Source organism: Haemaphysalis longicornis, unplaced genomic scaffold (assembly GCF_048455015.1).
Source record: "Haemaphysalis longicornis isolate Haplotype H1 unplaced genomic scaffold, Haemaphysalis longicornis Haplotype H1 scaffold_6, whole genome shotgun sequence".
In the NCBI taxonomy this organism is placed as follows: Eukaryota; Metazoa; Arthropoda; class Arachnida; order Ixodida; family Ixodidae; genus Haemaphysalis; species Haemaphysalis longicornis.
In genome coordinates this window covers 193,195,270-193,212,477 of record NW_027526407.1, presented here as the reverse complement: position 1 = coordinate 193,212,477, position 17,208 = coordinate 193,195,270, and the positions used below count along the sequence as shown (strand labels likewise).

The 17,208-nt window shown below is 53.7% G+C and overlaps 1 long non-coding RNA gene across 1 annotated transcript in view; it reads right to left on the bottom strand.

Annotated features, from left to right (window-relative positions):
- Window positions 1-376: 376 nt before the first annotated feature.
- LOC144142139 (uncharacterized) overlaps window positions 377-17,208 on the bottom strand; it is a 64,842-nt gene continuing 48,010 nt past the window's right edge. The window contains exon 3 of the long non-coding RNA XR_013316855.1: window positions 377-619. This is a non-coding gene — a long non-coding RNA (uncharacterized LOC144142139). The remainder of the gene's footprint in view (window positions 620-17,208) is intronic.

The window sequence follows — 17,208 nt, the reverse complement described above, 5'->3', positions numbered from 1 at the left end:
AACAGTTAAAATTAGATCAACCATCTGCAAGAATCTCTTGGTTACTATTGAGAAATTATTCAGGCATCAGGCGAGATTGAAGATAAAAAGGTGCCTTTATTTACGCTAGCTTTGTTTGATGAATATCACTGGACTGGCTCACAAGTTCAAAGCAAGTGCATTTATTAATTGCACACTTTTGAGCAAGGTACTTTAATAGACACTTGAGATAGTCGACCTTGAAAGTACCCAGCATGTCATAAGGCAAAGGATGCCACGAAAGTAGGTCAGCCTAAAAAGACGTGTTAAAATATTTTTTGTCCCTTTTAATATACATGATGATGTTGAATCTACACAAGTTATGTGCAAAATGTCTCGCAATAATTTCGACACCCCATTCAGAGTTCAATTTTATTTGTCGTATCAAAGTTAAGATGCTGTCGTTTTTTAAAAAAAAAGCCGAGCTTTTTTTCTTTGGAATGTATTTCGACAATACGAACTCCGAACGTGTATGCTAAAGTGCTTTAGGCTTGACAACTCCTCCATAAGGTGGTCGGCTGTTCTCTTTTTTATATTTTTTACAACGCTTTCCATCGCAGTAGCAATATGGTCCGCAATCTCCAGAGGCTTTCGGGTTGCACTAAAAAAAACACAGAAGCATTTACCAGCAGATATGCAATAAGAGTATCGGGGCAAAATATATGACGAACGTGAAATATTTTACTCTACTGAAGTACAAAACAGCGTTTTTTGCTACGGGAGACGACAAACTTTGAATATCAATAATACGAGCTCTGACCTATGTGGCCAGCTGGAATCTTGCGATGACTTCTTTCTACTTTTTTCCACCTAGAAGAGCGAAACGGTGGTTCCACACCAGAAAGATTTTTACGTCCCCAAAACAAAGCTTACGCATCGTACGAAGTATACCACGAAAGGACCAAAACTTTCAATTTAATCAGTTATTTGCCAGCCTTAGGCGGTCATATGCCTTTGAAAATATGTGTTGAATATTCGGGGAAATTATGTCGCAAACTGCATTTGCGAGAGAAGCGATACAGACAAGCTTAGGCAGGTTAAATAAAAAGCGCCACAGGAGGCACGTTTTGTTATGACGATGCGCCAGCCGAGCAGAGGCCGTAGGCGTTAGGGAAGGTGACATGTAAACTACCTCAAGAAAAGGAGTGCGCGGTGCTTCGCTGTGTCCTTAACCTGAAATGGCTTGCACCTGTAAACCGAAGTAGTGACACCGATGTCATTAAAAATCCCAGTGTTAGTAGATTAGTAATGTGTAAAGTGTGGTCTTTAAGCTGTGAAGTTAAATGCATGCGGAGGTGTGCAAAGTCAATCCCCTCTAGAAATTTTGAAGAAAAAATGGGCGCAATCAAATTTTGTGGATTTGGATGTAACGCTGAAAAAAATTTGGTCAGCTTCGTTCTAGCTTTGCGAAGACTGGGCATATACCTCAGCTTCCGTCCCCGCCTAGCATATTCTCGGTTGGGCTCAGTTTATGTGAGGTTACGCTGGGAGTATCGGTCATGTATTCTGGGTGCTTGTGGTTTTAAACTTGGTCACGTTTCTAGCATGATGTCGTCGTCAGGTCCGCACAGAGCAATGGTCACTCGGCCATTTTGGTATGTACAATCTACGCGTGGCCCTTAGCAGTGCCGGGAAAATACAAGAGTTGCAGAAGGTGCTACGGGATATAATTTTGTAAAACCTTTTATAATCGATCACCCGCCAACGTTTGTTTGTGTGATCTCTGGCGTGTGCCACCCTAAATAAGTTAACTAACATTATCGCTTTTCAGCCTTTTTGGATTCCCCTTTTTTGGAATTTTTTTTTTTTAACCATAAAAATAGCACCCCAGTCACAACAGTTGCTACAGTGATCCATCCCGCGACGCGCTTCCAAAACCGTCCATGCAGCGGTTGCTTCGCACCTCACCAGGACTCTTTTCTTCCACCACACTTGTACCAGTTCTATCGCACCTGTGACAGGTGGCCACATGAGTTCCGCCCGAGAGTAGGGATGCAAGCTATGGGGAGGCGGCGCCAGCCCAGGTGATGACGTCATCGCTCGGTGCGGTTTCCTGCGCACATTATCCGGCCCAACCACTACCATAAAGCCAACCTGTTAAAACACTTCCTTACTGATGTTCACATTAGTGACCGGCAGTGAACCTGCCTTGATTTTCAAAGCCTGGCAACTTAGCTGCTGTGACGAACTGTTTCTCACGCGCCCGCGCGCCGATGTCGACGAAGACCGCGTGGTAAAAGAAACAAACAATAACAGGAGAAGAACGACGGAAGAAAGTGTCTTGTAACGTGGCAAGTACAAAAGTAGACGGTATGTTTCTTAGCCAGTTCACGGCTGCATTGCGACGCCCCTAAAGCCGGAAAGTCAATACACATCTCCGTAGCCCAAACAAATGGGTTGCGCCTGCAGGGATTTTAAGTGCAATGCATTTCTTAAGCGACCCTGAACCTGCGTCTACCGGCGATGTCCGCATCACATACCCACGTGGGGGATTGGCCAGGAATCTCCTCGTCTTCATTGGCAACGGGGGGAGATGGGTGCGCGCTGCCTGGCCGCTGACATGGCACATACCCACGTGGGGGATTGGCCAGGAATCGGGCGTGACAAGGGCTAATGCACCCGCTTAAAGGAGTACTGACACGAAATTGCAAAGCTGAGATCCGCTCTAGCAATCAAGTACAACGACAACACAAATAGGTGTCTGTGAATAAATGCATCTTTCTTTCTTTGTAGTTGTGTGTGTGTGATCTCCCTTTCGCGAACATTACCGAACCGCGCAAATTCAACTCCTGCATTCGCACTTTCACATTATTCCCCTCGGGGAAATGCGGGGAATTTTGTTTGAGCTACGCCAGACAAGAAAGCTATACCAGACAAGAAGCTATGCCAGACAAGTAAGACGCGCAAGCAGCTTATCCTGGTGAAAATGTTGAGCGGTCGACATTTAGAGAGCAAAGGTATTGGACAATAGTGTAAACAGAAGAATTAAGTTGCTAATATCTAACAACTTTGCAGAATTCCCGTATTGTAGTGGTTTGACATGGTAAGCAGGTGATGCTCTTAAAAAGCGATAAGCACATTCGTTAACACCGAGAATGGCACGGTGCTGGTCATATTTGAGACTTCAAGTCTTCGCGCAGAGGGGGTTGCTGTTGCATTCTCTCGCAACTGCACCTGATTAAACGGGCGCTATCTTTGCAGCGTCCTCCGCAAAAGTGATTTACCATATCGCTATATCGCTGCTAGTGCTGCCATTGTTATCAGAAAACCACGTGAACTAGCAGCTGCACTAGAACTGCCACAAAGGGAGTACTACCGGCTGTCTCACGTCTTCATACACCGGTAGTGTGTGACTGCACGCGCTACGGAATGGTGCCTGATTCAACGTCCACAATTTTTCAACCTTTGCAAACTGGTGTTCCTCCATACTTTGCTGGGCGGTATTGTGAATGGCGAAACGTCAACGCTGCTGCAAGGATTTTAGGCTGCTATGTGGTCTTTTGCCATCTGAAACTCGGTTACCGCATCTTTTCCACATCGTGTTTACGGTCATAAATTAAAGTGGGTTCAAAGGTATGTTACAGCGGCCTATAAGGGTTTTGAGGCTACCAAGATAGCTTTGGCTTTTACTTAATCCGGGAGAGATTCTCACGTCAACGAATGTTGTAATATCAGTGAGCACTCACTTGAGCAGTGAAAGATTCAACTAAGAGGCAACAGAAAGGCGAAACTAAGCGCACCACAAAGTCTCAGGATCAACAGAAACAGAACGCAGGCTTTGGAGTAACACGGGAGAAGTTAGCTTGAATCTCTTAAAAATGGTTTTCGACTCAACTAGAGATCCTAATGGCATTGCATGGGACTGTGTAGAAGAGAGAAAATTCGGTAAATTTTTTTGGGGTGACAAGTATGAGGATATTGTCACGAAGCAAAGGACGACGCCGTTGTCTTGAAGGAGAAACAAGTTTATTAGAGTGAACTTGTGCTCCCCTAACAATCGAAAAGAATACAGAGGCGGCGAAGCAGCGGTCAACAAAGTGAGACGTGCGCTGGCGATCGGACGCACCTCACATCGGCTCCGCGAGGAATGAAAGATTTCGGCGGTTCAAATTGCCCCAGCTCGACCCGAAAGGTGTGTACGGATTCAGTTTGACGAGATCTACGTCCTGCTGAAAGAATTTTGCAAATCGTTGCACTTTTGGGCATTTTAGGCCCATAGTTCTAAAATCGAGGTTGCGAGCGCGCTAGGACTAACGGGCCGGCGTGTTCCGCCGTCGGCTTCGGCCGCATCAGAGCTCGCCTCGGGCCTCACCGGAGAAGAAATGACGTCGTCGGGACCTTCGACGGACATGGAAGTGACTCAAACGGAAGTCCATGATGGATTTCTGGACCGCGGCTCAGGCCGCACGGTGATTGCAGTGCGTGGCTTAGACGTCGACGACTCGCCGTTGGGAAGCCACGCCGGATGGGTGGTTGTGAATCGTCGCAGCCGACCGACTAAGTGGGACTCGATCGAATCTTCGCAGCAGGTTCGTCAGCCCGGTAAGCGTTCTTCGACTTCAGAACCATCGAGAGCGCAATTTGCCCAGAGAGTGAACGCGGCTTTTATGAAAGCAGCAAGGATGCCTAACATGCCCATTGGAGAGCATAAGGTGGTTGTTCGGCCACGTGGCGGGCTGCTAGTGGGGAAATTGGACCCGCTCGTGCTCGTGCGAGCCATGGCGGTGGCAGCCAAGATCGAGTTGAATGCCTTTATGTCGGACAATGCATGCCCAAACGCGAACCAGAACATCTTTGTGATCGGAACGGCCAGCGAAGAGCGAGCCGGTCTGTACGACCGCGTGAGAGAGATTTCTGTCGGAGGCCGCAGCTACGCGGTGTTTGCCTACAGAGTTGCGCCGGAGAACACGGCTAAGGGAGTTATAGACAGCATCTCCCCGGAACACTCGGCTGAAACCATCAACGAGTGCGTTATCCAAGACCGTAACCCCACGGTGCTTGCCGCGCATAGGATTGGAAGTTCCAGTTCTGTGATCGTGCTGTTTCAGGGCACCAAAGTCCCGTCGTACGTTAACTTCGCGGGCGTGTGGGTGAGATGCCGCCTGTATAGGCAGCACAAGGAAGTGTGTAGAACGTGCGGGAAAATTGGACACCGCAAAGATGTGTGCCCGCACCCGGAGCTCAGAATATGTTCCGCCTGCGGTCGTAACAACCCGGGCCCAAACCACGCTAACGAATGTAAGCCGAGATGCAAATTGTGCGGCGGACCGCACGCATCGGGCATGGGCAACTGCAAGAACAAGTTCAAACGCCATTTCTAGTCCGACAGCGTGAGCACGAGCGCAAGATGGTGGCCGAAAAGGTGGCAAAATCTGCCAGCCAGGCAAACAAGGTCCGGTTTCCCGGAAAGGAAGAATTCCCGAACCTCCGAGAAGCGGGCTTACGTCACGCGAGCCGCAGCAAGAGCCGCGGCAAGAGCGGAGAGAGAGCGAAGAGCGGAGAGCGGAAGAGGAGCCAATCACGCAACCGCGCGACTTGGGCGACCGTTGCTAGGCAACGCGAGGAAGCCGGCAGCGCCCCTAGCGGCGCTGGCACCGCGCCAAGCGGAGAACGCGGGCGGAGAACGCGCGAGGAAACCGAACGACCCGATGACGTCAAAGATGACGCAATTGGAGGACACGATCAAGATGTTGCAAGAGACCATTAAGCAGCAGCAGTAAACCATCAACAAGCTCACGGCAGCGCAGAAGCCGGCGTCCCCGTTCACGTGGACGCTCGGATCGGTCCCCAAACCGGCGAGCTTCACGGCCCTCGGGGTGAAACCGATGGCTGCGGAGCCGTCGACGCCACCGGCCATGCCGTTTACACCGGCGCCGGAACAGCAGAAGATCCGGCCTCCCCCAGCAAAGCTGCGCAGGAGGAAGGCACCGGAATCGGACACCGAAACCGACAGCGCCATGGGCGAAAACAGCTCGGGCGATTCTCAGACCTCATCGGACGCCGGCATCAACTACGTCGTCAGAATTCGCAAGATGAACAAAAGGCACGATTGGCACGAGCGGGAAATCATGGTTCGGAACGAGAAGGTGACCCATCTCGACGAGCAAGTGAGTAGCCTGGAAGTCAGAGTGGAGAAGGGTTTCGCCGAAACGAAGCAATCAATCGAAGAGTTCAAGCAACTCATCATGGGCCTAGCAAGCAAGATAGGCCACGGTAACCAGGAACAACAGCAGGGTCCGACTCCGAAACATGGATAGAAGACCCCAAGGCGATCAACTCAGGATTTGGCACTGGAACGCGAACGGGTTTCGGTGCCGAAAGGCAGTATTACAGCAGCACCTGCGATCGCTAGATGCATCGGAACTCCCCGACGTAATAGCGGTGCAGGAGACGCACGCGGAAGATTCCACGAAGAGACCCTGCCTGGATACCGCGCACACGCCTGCCCGTCGAGCGCCCGCACCTGCGGGAAGGGGGCGGCGCAAGGCGTGTGCACGTTCGTCCACAAAGGCATAGCGCACATCAAGCACGACAAATTGCTGGGTCCCCGGGATTCTGCGATAGAGCTCTGTGTAACCGAACTGGCCATAACGGGACGGCGAAGCGGAAGCAGAAGAAAGGGGAAGACGTCGACGACGATCTACGTTGCCAACGTCTACAGTAATCCGCAACACGGGAAACAGAAATTTAAGACGCTGTTTCACAAAGTCAAAGAAGCCACCCTTCAGGCGGGGAGGGACGTGGCGGGAATAGGAGACGCGGCAGCCATCGTCTGCGGCGACTTTAACGCAGAGCACACCGAACTCGGCTACACGCACACGACGGCCAAGGGCAGAAGCCTGCTGGACGACGCGAGCGAAGCCGAGTACACGTTACTCACGAAGCTGGCGCACCCGTCACGCATCAGAACGTCGACTGCCCGAGACACAAACCCGGACCTCGCCTTTGCGATCCTGCCCGACGGCGGGACCGCGAGGTGGCGGAACACGGGCCACAACTTGGGCAGCGACCACTTCGTCATCGAGATCACGATGCCGCTGAGCCATTCCCGCGAGGGAAGCGGCGGCAAGGTTACCAAGCACAAACTGGTCGACTGGCACAAGTTCCGCGAAACGGAGCTTGGAGAAGTCGTACACATCGAAGCGTGGACCGCCAACATGGTGGCCGCGACAGAGGGCGCCACCGAAGAAATCGAGGCGCCGGGTGACGTGGAGAGGATGGATCCCCGCCTCCCTCACCTATTGGGGGCCAGAAGATCGCTCCAAATGCGATGGAGGAAACAACGCCATAACCGGACGCTGCGCAAGCGGGTGGCCAATCTCGGTCGCGAGATCGAGAAATACAGCCGCCAGCTCTGCGCGCAACAATGGTTCGCGCTATGCAACCAAGCCGACGGACAGCTGCACCGCGGCGGTACATGGAAGTTACTGCGACAGCTCATGGACGAGACCAAGAGCAGCGAATTTCAGCTCAGCCGAATGGCGCAGATATTACATACCACCGCAAGACAGCTGGGCGAGGACGAAATGCACAGGCGTCTCAATGAGAAGTACCTGCCGTCCACCCAGCAAGAGGATCATCCAGACTACGCGGGCTCGCCCAACCCCGAACTCGACCGAGACATCGAGGAATGGGAGGTGCGACAAGCCACGCAAGATTTGAACTGCCGGTCGGCCGCTGGCCCCGACAGGGCAAAAAACAAAGCGCTGCGAAACATGAGCGACGCGGCCATCTCGTCGCTCACCAGCTTCTTCAACAAATGCTGGCGCAGCGGACAGTTGCGGAAGATATGGAAGACGGCCAAGACCATCTTGCTGCCGAAACCCAACAAGCCGCCGGGGATAGAGGGCCTGCGACCCATCTCGCTTACCTCCTGCGTGGGCAAGGTGCTGGAGCACGTCCTCAACACCCGGTGGAATCGATACTTGGAATCCCGTGGGATGTACCCGGATTCGATGCTGGGGTTCCGGGCGAAACTCAGCACCCAGGATGCAATGTTGCTGCTTCAACGAGAGATTCTGGAGCCCCCCGGCAGGGTTCCGAAGAACGACAGCCGCGCGATCCTGGGCCTGGATCTGCAGAGCGCTTTCGAAAAGGTGCGTCACTCTGCGGTCCTGGCCCAGGTGTCGCGCCTCGGGTTGGGATCAAGATCCTACGAGTATATACGGTCCTTCCTCTCTCGTCGCACGGCTCGGCTGGAGGTGGAAGGAGTCAGGCTAGAAGAGCGAGAACTGGGCAACGTGGGCACCCCGCAAGGCTCGGTGATCTCCCCGCTCCTCTTCAACCTCGTGATGATCGAGGTGGCGAGGGGCCTGGAGAAGCTTGGACCTAACATCAAGCACTGCATATATGCGGACGAGGTCACCATCTGGGCGACGGGCAGCAGCGAAGGCGACGTCAAAGCCGGCCTGCAGGCAGCGGTGGACGCCGTCGAGACCGCGCTCTCGGGCACGGGCCTCCGGTGTTCGCCGCAGAAATCGCAGCTCCTGATTCTTCCGCCACCCGGCCGGCACAGAAAGAAGGCGACCGAAGAAGCGGCCCGCAACATCGTGGTCCGCACCGGAGACGGCGAACCGATCCCGCACGTCCCGGGCCTCCGGGTCCTGGGCATGTTCGTGGACGCCGTCCAAACCAACAGCACGGCGGTGAAACACATCACGACCAAGATGGGCATCGCCACGCGCCTTGTGAAGCGGGTCTCGTCTCGCTCGCGAGGCATGAAGAAAGAGAGCCTCCTGCGTTTGCTGCAGGCCTTCGTGGTCAGTCACGCAGCTTACGCGGTGTCTTTCCACCGCTGGACGCAGGCGGAACGTCAGAAGATCGACGCCGCCATCCGCAGGGCGTACGCGGGGGCCCTCGGGCTCCTGCAGGGAACCAAGACCACGGCCTTGCTGTCTCTGGGAGTACACAATACGCTCTCGGAGATCAGCGAGGCACAACGAGCGTCCCAGCTGGCGCGCCTGGGCAGTACTGCCGTGGGCCGACGCTTGCTGGCGAGAGCCGGCCTATTGCCTCCGGGCGAAGAGCCGACGACAACATCGACGACGGACGAGCTTGTTCCCCTGCGGGACGACCTCGTCAGACGACTAGTGGTCTACCCGCTCCCCAAGAACATGGACCCGGAGCGGGACGGCGGAAGAAGGGCGGCACGCGCTCTTGCGCTCGCCCGGCAGTACGAGAACGACGACGGCGCAGTCTTCGTGGACGCCGCGAGGTGCCGGGGAAGACGCGACGCGTACGTGACGGTGGCAATTCGGGCGAGCACAGGGGAGCTGATCACGGCGAGCAGCGTGCGAGCTCGAACGGCCGGCCAGGCGGAGGAGATGGCGATCGCCGCGGCCGCGGGCCTACCGGGCACCCGCACGGTGCTGAGCGATTCCAAGACGGCGGTGCGCAACTTCGCGCGCGGCGTGGTGTGGAGCGGTACGGCGCGACTGGCGGAGTCCCTGGAGGCTTCGCGGGCTGCACGACAGGACCGCGCCAAGACTATCGTCATCAAGTGGTTCCCGGCCCACGCGGGTAGGGAGCTGGCACCCAACGTCTGCAACCGCAACGAGGAGGCCGACGCTGCGGCTCGTGGTCTCGCCACGTGCCGGGCCGCGGCCGATCGTCCGCCACACCTCGTCGACGACGGTGAGGAAGACAAAGAAGAAGAAGCGAAGCCCCTCGTCGACTACGGCGGGGTGCTCCGCTGGCACCGCGACCAAAGAAGAACTTTCCCACCTCCGCATAGGGAATTATCCCAGGCCGAGGCAACGAAGTTCCGACAATTGCAAACGGAGACCGTGCTCACGCCGGTGCTTGCGCGTCACGTGTGCCCGGAACTCTATGAGAGTGCTACGTGTAGCGTCTGTGAACTGGAGACAGCGACGCTCGCCCATATAATGTGGGGATGCAACAGTGCTGTGCGCGATGGGGGGGACAATGTGCTGTGCCCGACGAACACATACCCTCTGGAAGTGCGCGTGTGCGTGGGTTCCGTGGAACTCCAAGAACAGCGACGGGCGATCCAGCGGCTCGAAGACGCCCTGGCGAAGCAAAGGCGAAAGGGGATCTCCAATTCGCCTACCCCTCCCGGCAGCGATGCCAGGGAGGGTGGGAAGGACGGAGGAACCCAAGTAGCCGGAGCTAAGCCGGGCCCAAGTCTCCGAGACATTAGGACTCTTACCTAAGTCTACGACAGGGGTGAAACCGAGCCCTGCGTGGCCGGTGTAACCCTGCACGCCGGTTTCGTTCAATAAAGTCTTTTCTCTCTCTCTCAACAAAGTGACTTGCGTCGGCGAGCGTCGCAGAATCGAATGCCGAGGCGTCTGCTCTGCAGGCTTATTATCTTTCTGCGCGAATGTGTCTGGAACCGTGGATTCACATCCAGAACATTGTAGATCACAGACAATTAATATGGGCTGGCGCTGTTAGGATGAAGCAGTTTGCTTATCTGAATGTGATAGCCCGTGCGGCATAAAAATTGGGCCCATCTCCCCACGAGGGGGACTCGAGTAAATGCGTCGCGTAGCGGGTGGGTGTATTGCGTTAACGTTAGTGTTTGGGGGGTGGTGATGGAGTGGTAGTGAATGTGTTAACTATTATTGCTTATTACTAATAATTATTGTTATTTCTTTCATATAATAATTATTACTTTCGTGATTTTGCTACTCGAGTCCCCCCTCGTGGAGAGATGGGCCCAATTTTTTTTTTTTGTGACGCAAGAAGTGAAGGCAAGGAGTAGGTTGTTGTAAATCGTTATGTATTTATTTGTTGCTGTTGTCGTTGTATTGGACGCTGAGAACGACGGCTTTGTGGTCGCTAAAGTGTACTTTTAAGGGGTCTTTAAGCAGTGGTCGTGCGTTTCAGCAACTGGTGAAGGCGAGATCGATGTAACTGCTGCCGTGTATCAGCAGCTTCTTGACGTGGTTTCAATGAGTCGAGGATATAAGGCGCGTTTGTACGCTTTGATTCTGTGTCGCTTTTGTGGCGCAGTGGGAAGAGCACCATGTACCTCGCGTTCCGCCCACAGGGTCGTGGGATCGAAACCAGGCGTCGATAACTATTGTTTTTTTATATAGTGTAGGGGGAGGGGTGAGGACCTGTTGTTGAGAGCGAGGAGGGTAGCGTGATGCGGGAGAGGAGGAGTGGGGGAGAGGGCGCACCTGCGCGCTGAGCTGTTGTGGACGGACGGCGGACGCTACATGTGAGTTAAAGAAATGCTCTGAATTTAAAATAGAGAATGGAAGACACGCTTTGCTTGGAACACAGATAACACAGACGGGCGTGGCCCGGCAGTAAAAACAAACAATAAATAAGCAAGCCCATACATGGTTCGCGGCATTACCCCCGCCCTCTAAGAGTGCATCGACCCGATGCTAAAATAAAAGACAGTCCGAACGAACAACAACAACAAAAAAATAGTCCGTCATCTCGCATAGTAAGGTTTCAAGCGAACCACGTGGACGACTTCGGGCCGCGTGCGTCGTCGTGATGTTCCGGAATCACCATCGGGGATCACCTCGTCGGTAAGTTGGCCGACACGTTGTAGAATTTGGTAGGGTTCGAAATATCGTCGCAGAAGCTTCTCACTGAGTCCGCGTCGTCTGATGGGAGTCCAAACCCAAACACGGTCCCCTGGGTTGTACTCGACGTCTCGGCGTCGGAGGTTGTAGCGCCCGACATCCACCAGCTGCTGGCGCGTTGTACAAACTCGAGCCAGCTGGCGGGCCTCCTCCGCACGCTGAAGGTATCCTTGGACGTCGGTGTTGAGGTCGTCGTCTTCTACGTGCGGAAGCATGGCGTCGAGCATTGTAGTTGGCCGTCTTCCGTAGACAAGCTGGAACGGCGTCAGCTGCGTCGTCTCCTGGATAGCCGTGTTGTAGGCAAAGGTGACATACGGGAGCACTTCGTGCCAAGTCTTATGTTCGACATCAACGTACATTGACAGCATATCTGCGATTGTCTTGTATCAGATGTTATGTTAGTCCGTTCGTTTGGGGGTGGTACGCCGTCGTTCTTCTGTGATCCGTGTTGCTATAGCGTAATATTCCTTGCATCAGCTCCTCAGGAAAGGCCATTCAACAGTCCGTGATTAGGACTTCCGGGGCTCCATGTCACAGCAAACTTGGCTTATGAAGAACTTTGCAAATTCCTGTGCAGAGACCACCGCCCTTCGGAAGAGCGGTGGTCTCTGCGTAGCACGTCATGTAGTTTGTCGCCAGGACAATCCACTTGTTCTGTGATTGTGACGCAGGGAACGGGCCTAGAAGGTCCATTCCAATCTGTTGTAAGGGCCTCGACGGGACTGCGATCGGTTGCAGAAAGCCGGCGGGTCTTGTCGGCGGCGATTTTCGTCGCTGGCAGTCACTGCAACTCTGAACGTAGTGGGTGACGTCGGATGTAAGGCTGGGCCAGAAGTACTTCGCCTTGATTTTTGCAATAATGCGAGCTGTGCCGAGATGTCCGGAAGACGGGTCGCCATGGAACGCTTCCAAAATTTCGTCACGGAGCTCTGCTGGGATGACACGTAGGTAATGCGTTCTCGTTCCGGGGCTGAAATTCTTCACGAGAATGGAGTTTTTGAGGCTGAATGCTGGCAAGTTCCGCTTGAACGCCCTAGGCACGGCGACATTTCGTCCTTCGAGGTAGTCGATCACGACGCGCAAGTCGGGGTCGGCACGCTGCTGGGCGGCTAGGTCCCTCTCCGTAACGACTCCAAAGAACGCGCTGTCTTCATCGGAGCCTAGTGGTGGCGGGTCGATGGAGGCGCGGGACAGGCAGTCTGCGTCGGAGTGTTTCCTGCCGCATTTGTAGACGATTGTAACGTCGAACTCTTGCAGGCGCAAGCTCCACCGCCCAAGACGACCAGAGGGGTCCTTCAAATTGGCGAGCCAACCCAGCCCATGGTGGTCTGTGACAACCTTGAATGGTCTACCATACACGTATGGTGAAATTTTGAAATGGCCCATATAATTGCGAGGCACCCTTTTTCAGAGGCTGAGTAATTTCTCTCCTCCTTCGACAGACCACGGCTGGCAAAGACCATTACTTTTTCGCTACCGCTTTGCTTTTGGACGAGAATGGCACCAAAGCTTATATCGCTGGCGTCGGTGTGCATTTCTGTTTCGGTGTTTTCTTCAGAATGAGCGAGCACGGGAGGGCTTTGCAGGCGTTTTTGCCGCTCGCAGAGTGCCTTTTCTTGTTCGTTTCCCAATCCAAAAGGCATGCTATCTTTCGTCAACCGTGTGAGTGGCTCTGCAATGCGGGCCAAGTTTCCGACGAAGCGCCGGTAGTATGCGCACAGTCCGAGAAATGTTCGCACGCCCTTCTTGTTTTTCGGCCTTGGGAAGTTCACAATGGCCGAAGTTTTGGCCGGGTCAGGTAGGAATCCCGCGGCGTTGACGACGTGGTCCTAGAACTTAAGCTCCTTATACGCGAAACGACACTTTTCAGGTTTCAGCGTTAACCTCGATGTACGAATGGCCTCGAGTACAGACTCCAACCTTACAAGGTGTTCGTCGAAATTCCGGGCGAATACGACAACGTCGTCGAGGTATACGAGGCAATTGTGCCACTTCAGGCCAGCTATCACAGTGTCCATGACTCTTTGAAACGTTGCTGGCGCCGTGCGCAGGCGAAAAGGCATCACCTTGAAATCGTATAGGCAGTCCGGGGTTATAAACGCAGTCTTCTCTTGGTCTCTCTCGTCCGCTTCAATTTGCCAGTAGCCGGTCTTCAAATACATCGATGAGAAGTACTTGGCATGGCAGAGGTGGTCAAGGGCGTCGTCGATTCGTGTCAGGGGATACACGTCTTTTTGGTGATTTTGTTGAGTCGCTGGTAGTCAACTCAGAACGTTAATGTGCCGTCTTTTTTCTTTACGAGTACGACCGGCGCAGCCCAGGGGCTTTTCGATGGCTCTATAATGTCGTCGCTGAGCATGTCGTCGACTTGAATCCGGATGGCTTCCCGTTCGTGCGAAGAGACGCGATATGGTGACTGTCGGGTAGGTGGGGCTCCATCTTCAGTTATAATACGATGCTTCGCTAGGGGTGTCTGACGTAATTTTGAACTCGACAAAAACACTCGCTGTAGCGACGCAGCAGAGCCAATAATTTGTTCCGTTGTTCTTTCGGTAGCGCCGGATTCATGTCGAAGAGCTGCGGAAGACTGAAAGTGTCATCGAGTGTGCGTTCAAAGTCGGCGACCGCGATCACCTCACTTGCTTCTTGCGTTTCTTCGAGGAACGCTATTGCAGCTCCCTTGTTTAACTGCTGGTACTCGTCAGTGAAATCAGTGACGAAAACGTGACATTGGCGTTGCTCAAAGTGGACAATACCTCTTGCGACGGAGGCACCGTGGTCGAGAAGCAACCTTCGATCACTCTCTACGATAGTGTCGATGTCAGAAGCAGCATCCTCAGTAGACGGTGATCATCAAGCTTGCGTGGGGTGGTAGGGTGATGTGATCGTCGGCGATCCTGACAGCAGCATTGTTATCGGGGTTCGGCTGCGGCGTCGTGGAGTGATCGGAGGAAAAAGTTATCGACTTGGTCTGCAGATCAATTAGTGCGCCGTTGTCCGTCAAAAAGTTAATTCCGATAATTACTTCGCGGGAGCAGTTAGGCAAGACAAAAAACACGGGAGGGTACGTCGTGCCCTCTATTGTGACGCTGGATGGGCACGTTCCACTTGGCATCACGAGGTGGCCTCCTGCTGGGCGTATGTTCGGACCGTCCAATCTGGTCATACCTTTCTTCAGCTTAAACGCGAATGAGACGCTGATTACCGAGTAGTCGGCTCTCGTGTCAATGCGGGTGACTACGTCTAAGCCGTCGATGGACAACTGGACGTCGGACGCCGCTTTCCTCGAGTTTTGGGTTCGTCGGGGCGTTGTATCTCGGCTTGTGCGTGTTGACGGTCGGGCACCATGCGTCGTCATTCTCGTCATCTTCTCAGCGGCAGGCTCTGTCGTTTTGGGTACGTGTTGCGTCGTGTCGTCTCGGGTTCGGGAGTCACGTCCTTGTTAGATCGAGCCGTTGGGCTGCAGGTACGGTGTTCGGTGCGGCCATGCGTCGTTGGAGGGTTTTCGTTTTTTCGCCGTTCTGCAACTTCACCTCCAGAAGTTGCTGCTATTAGTTTCCCCCGCGTGGGCTGGGGGACCTTCCACGTGAGAAGTCAGCGGTGGTATGGCGGTTTGGCGACTGGTACCGGTAGGGCGACGGCAAACGGTTGAAGCGGGAGGTCTTCGGTTCGTGCTGGACAGGTATTCGTCGATCTCATTAGGGCGCTGGCCGGGTCGGGGGCGGGGTCCGTCGACGGAGAATCCTCGCAGACCGAGCCTCTTGTAAGGGCAGCGATGGTAGATGTGGTCGGCCTCTCCGCAATCGTAGCACAGAGGGCGATTATCGGGCGTTCGCCACACGTCCGTCTTCCTTGGCGTCTGATATTGGTCTAAAGGGCGTCGGGCGGGCGGCATTGGACGGCGGTATGGCTGGGACTCTTGACGACGGGTTGGAGCAGGACAGGGTTGACGAAAAGCTGTGGAGTAGGTCATCGCTTGGGGCAGACGGGGTGCTTCTGAAGGCATAGAAGTTCCCAGCGCCTGTTGAGCCTCTTCATGGATTACGTCAGCCAGAGAAGCCACTTGAGGTTGCGGCGTTGTTGCAAAAAGCTTGTGAAGGTCCTCCTTGACCACTGCTCGAATGGTCTCGCGCAATGTATCGGAGCTTTCAGTTGCGGCACCGATGGTCTCCGAGAACAGCGCGTTGACAGGGCGGTCGTACTGCCTCGTTCGAATTTCTAGCGTCATCTCCATCGCGGCCACCTCAGACGCGAATTCAGCCACCGTCTTCTGCGGGTTACGTACTAGACAAGCAAAAAGCTCTTGCTTCACTCCTCGCATTAGAAACCTGAGCTTCTTTTCTTCGGTCATTTCGGGGTCCGCAGGGCGAAAAAGTTGCTTCATCTCTTCAACGAAGATCACGACACCTTCGTTGGGGTGCTGAGGTCGAGTTTCAAGCAAAAGCGCAGCTCGCTCTCTTCTCACAACGGTAGTGAAGGTTTTAAACAACTCCCTTTTGAATTGAGTCCAGTCGGTCAAAGAACTCTCATGGTTCTCGAACCAACTTCGAGCAGCCTCTTTTAAGTAAAAGAAGACATGCCGGAAAGTTTCTTTGTCGTCCCACCTGTTGAAGATGCGGACGCGCTCCAGCTTCTCCAACCATTCTTCGGGGTTTTCAGCGGGGGCTCCCTGGAACGATGGCGGTTCCCGGGGATGCTGCAGGACGATTGGCGACGTTGTTTCTTGCACCATGATGTTGGTTGCAGCGTTCCTTCTCTTGGGCCCTTCTGGAATGACAACGAACTCGGGGAGCAATCCTTGCTGTCGGCGGCTTTCTCTGGTTGGGCTGGCTTGGCTGCTTCCAGATGTCGTAGAGAGCTGAAAGGGTGAATTCCCAGCTCCTCCACCAGATGTCACGAAGCCAAGGACGAGGCAGTTGCCTTGAAGGAGAAAAAAGTTTATTGGAGCGAACTTGTGCTCCCCTAACAACTCAAAAGAATACAGAGGCGGCGAAGCAGCTGTCAACAAAGTGACTTGCGTCGGCGAGCGTCGCAGAAACGAATGCCGAAACATCTGCCCTGCAGACTTTTTATCTTTCGGCGCGAGTGTGTCTGGAACCGTCGATTCACATCCAGAACATTTAGATCACAGACGAATATTCTGGGCTAGCGACGTTAGGGCAAAACAGTTTGCCTATCTGAATGTGATAGCCCGTTCGGCATAAAAATAAAGAATGGAAGACGTGCTTTGCTTGGAACGCAGATAACACAGCCGGGCGTTGCCCGGCAGTAAAAACAAACAATAAATAAGCAAGCCCATACATGGTTCGCGGAAATATCAAAGAAATGATACCGAAGCAAGGTAAATAAATTCGCAGAATAAAATTGGTCAAGGAGTTGCACACAGCGTCAACCATTTATAAACTGCAGTGGCAAATAAACGAAATCAATCAGTATAGTCGATGCCAGGATATGGAAATACACAACGCCGTGTGTCTGTGTTTCAGAAAATCTTGCTGATAAAGTAAGCAAGGACACTTTGCTGCTCGAGCTACCAGAACTAAGTGGTAGGTGTATATAGTCGACTTATGGAAGAAGCTGCACTAACAGAGCAAGGCTTGGGAAAGAACACAACTGGCCGGCT